A 3,481-nucleotide genomic window follows, 5' to 3' on the forward strand; every position below is an offset into this window, starting at 1 on the left:
TGTCTGAGTTACATACTAAAGCTTGGCTGGCTATTAAGCCATGCCTGACCCTTTGATTGGAGCTTTAAAGCATAAGATTCCTGGAATTCATATTAAAAATTTTGAATCCTTATTTTTCTTTTTTTTTTTTAAATAATTTTCGAAAAATATAAGTTAAAAATCCAAAAAAATCATAAAATCATAAAAATCAAAAATATTTTGTGTTTCTTGTTTGAGTCTTGAGTCATATCATAAGTTTGGTGTCACTTGCATATGCATCTTGCATTTTTTCAAAAATATCATGCATTCATAGTGTTCTTCATGATCTTCAAGTTGTTCTTGGTAAGTCTTCTTGTTTGATCTTGATGATTTTTTGTTTTGTGTCTTTTCATGTTTATCATATGCATTCTTGAATTCTTAGTGCGTAAGCATTAAAGAATTCTAAGTTTGGTGTCTTGCATGTTTTCTTTGCATTAAAAATTTTTCAAAAAAATGTTCTTGATGTTCATCATGTTCTTCATAGTGTTCTTGGTGTTCATCTTAACATTCATAGCATTCTTGCATGCATTCATTGTTTTGATCTAAAAATTTCATGCATTGCATCCTTTTAGTGTTTTTCTCTTGCATCATAAAAATTCAAAAATCAAAAAATATCTTTCCCTTTTTCTCTCCTCAAATTCGAAAATTTGGATTGACTTTTTAAAAAATTTTTAAAATCAAATTGTTTCTTATGAGTCAAATCAAATTTTCAATTTGAAAATCTTATCTTTTTCAAAATCTTTTTCAAAAATCAAATCTTTTTCAAAATTCTTAGTTATTTTCAAAAATTCCAAAAATATTTTTCAAAAATCTTTTTCTTATTTTTGTATTAAATTTTCGAAAATAACATAAACAATTAATGTTTTGATTCAAAAATTTGAAGTTTGTTACTTGCTTGTTAAGAAAGATTCAAACTTTAAGTTCTAGAATCATATCTTGTGATTTCTTATGAATCAAGTCATTAATTGTGATTTTAAAAATTAAATCTTTTTCAAAAACTAATTTCTATCATATCTTTTCAAAAAAAAAAAAATATATTATCTTCTTATCTTATCTTTTTCAAAATTTGATTTCAAAATATCTTCTCTAACTTCCCAACTTCTTATCTTTTCAAAATTTGTTTCAACTAACTAACTAACTTTTTGTTTGTTTCTTAACTTTTTCAAAACCTCCTAACTAACTCTCTCTCTCTCTAATTTTCGAAAATATCTTCCTTCTTTTTCAAAAATATCTTTTCAAAATATCTTTTCTAACTTCCTAACTTCCTATCTTTTCAAAATTTGTTTCAACTAACTAACTAACTTTTTGTTTGTTTCTTAACTTTTTCAAAACTACCTAACTAACTCTCTCTCTCTAATTTTCGAAAATATCTTCCACTTTTTCAAAAATTTCTTTTTAATTAACTAATTATTTTTATTTTTTATTTTTAATTTCAAAAATTTCGAAAAAAAAAAATACTAACAACTTTCAAAAACCAATTTTCAAAAATCACTAACTCCTTTTCAAAAATAATTTTCGAAAATTCCCCCCCCTCTCTCTCATCCTATTCTATTTATTCATTCATTAACTAACATTACTTCCTCACATCATCACCAAATTCGAACCCCCTACTCTATCTGTGTTCGAATTTCTTCTTCTTTTCTTCTACTAACAATAAGGATCTTCTTTACTGTGACATAGAGGATTCCTCTTCTTTTCTTTTGTTCTCCTCTTTCTTATGAGCAGGGACAGAGAAAAAGGCATTCTTGTTGAAGCTGATCCAGAACCTGAAAGGACTCTGAAGAGAAAATTAAGAGAAGCTAAATTACAACAATCCAGAGACAACTTGATTGAAAATTTCGAACAAGTAAAGGAGATGGCAGCCGAACCCAACAACAATGCAAGGAGAATGCTTGGTGACTTTACTGCACCTAATTCCAATTTACATGGAAGAAGCATCTCCATTCCTGCCATTGGAGCAAACAATTTTGAGCTGAAACCTCAATTAGTTTCTCTAATGCAGCAAAACTGCAAGTTTCATGGACTTCCATCTGAAGATCCTTTTCAGTTCTTAACTGAATTCTTGCAGATATGTGATACTGTTAAGACTAATGGAGTAGATCCTGAAGTCTACAGGCTCATGCTTTTCCCTTTTGCTGTAAGAAACAGAGCTAGATTATGGTTGGATTCTCAACCTAAAGACAGCCTGAACTCTTGGGATAAGCTGGTCACGGCTTTCTTAGCCAAGTACTTTCCTCCTCAAAAGCTGAGCAAGCTTAGAGCTGATGTTCAAACCTTCAGACAGAAAGAAGGTGAATCTCTCTATGAAGCTTGGGAAAGATACAAACAGTTGACCAAAAAGTGTCCTTCTGACATGCTTTCAGAATGGACCATCCTGGATATATTCTATGATGGTTTATCTGAGCTATTAAAGATGTCACTGGACACTTCTGCAGGTGGATCCATTCACCTAAAGAAAATGCCTGCAGAAGCTCAAGAACTCATTGACATGGTTGCTAATAACCAGTTCATGTACACTTCTGAAAGGAATCCTGTGAGTAATGGGACGCCTATGAAGAAGGGAGTTCTTGAAGTTGATACTCTGAATGCCATATTGGCTCAGAATAAAATATTGACTCAGCAAGTCAATATGATCTCTCAGAGTCTGCATGGAATGCAAGCTGCATCCAACAGTACTCAAGAGGCATCTTCTGAAGAAGAAGCCTATGATCCTGAGAACCCTGCAATAGCAGAGGTAAATTACTTAGGTGAACCTTATGGAAACACCTATAACTCAACATGGAGAAATCATCCAAATTTCTCATGGAAGGATCAAAAGCCCCAAGAAGGCTTTAATAATGGTGGAAGAAACAGGTTTAGCAATAGCAAACCTTTTCCATCATTCACTCAGCAACAGACAGAGAACTCTGAACAAAATGCTTCTAATTTAGCAAATCTAGTCTCTGATCTATCTAAGGCCACTGTAAGTTTCATGAATGAAACAAGATCTTCCATTAGAAATCTGGAAGCACAAGTGGGCCAGCTGAGTAAAAGGATCACTGAAATCCCTCCTAGTACTCTCCCAAGCAATACAGAAGAGAACCCAAAAGGAGAGTGCAAGGTCATTGACATAAGTGCCATGGCCGAACCTGTAAGGGAAGGAGAGGACGTGAATCCCAAGGAGGAAGACCTCCTGGGACGTTCAGTGATCAACAAGGAGCTTCCCTCTGGGGAATCAAAGGACTCTGAGGCTCATCTAGAGACCATAGAGCTTCCATTGAACCTCCTTATGCCCTTCATGAGCTCTGATGAGTATTCCTCTTCTGAAGAGAATGAGGATGTTACTGAAGAGCAAACTGCCAAGTTTCTTGGTGCAATCATGAAGCTGAATGCCAAATTATTTGGCATTGATGCTTGGGAAGTTGAACATCCCTTGTTCATCAATGAACTAAGTAATCTGGATCAACTGACATTGCCTCAGAAG

At 33.4% G+C, this 3,481-nt stretch overlaps 1 non-coding gene across 1 annotated transcript; it reads right to left on the reverse strand.

Moving 5' to 3' along the window:
- Window positions 1–2,269: 2,269 nt before the first annotated feature.
- Window positions 2,270–2,377, reverse strand: LOC112768299 (small nucleolar RNA R71). The gene has a single exon (XR_003185734.1). It is a non-coding gene; the product is annotated as a small nucleolar RNA R71 (small nucleolar RNA).
- Between the last annotated feature and the right edge of the window lie 1,104 nt (window positions 2,378–3,481).

This window comes from Arachis hypogaea, chromosome 17 (genome assembly GCF_003086295.3).
Source record: "Arachis hypogaea cultivar Tifrunner chromosome 17, arahy.Tifrunner.gnm2.J5K5, whole genome shotgun sequence".
NCBI classification, from domain to species: Eukaryota; Viridiplantae; Streptophyta; class Magnoliopsida; order Fabales; family Fabaceae; genus Arachis; species Arachis hypogaea.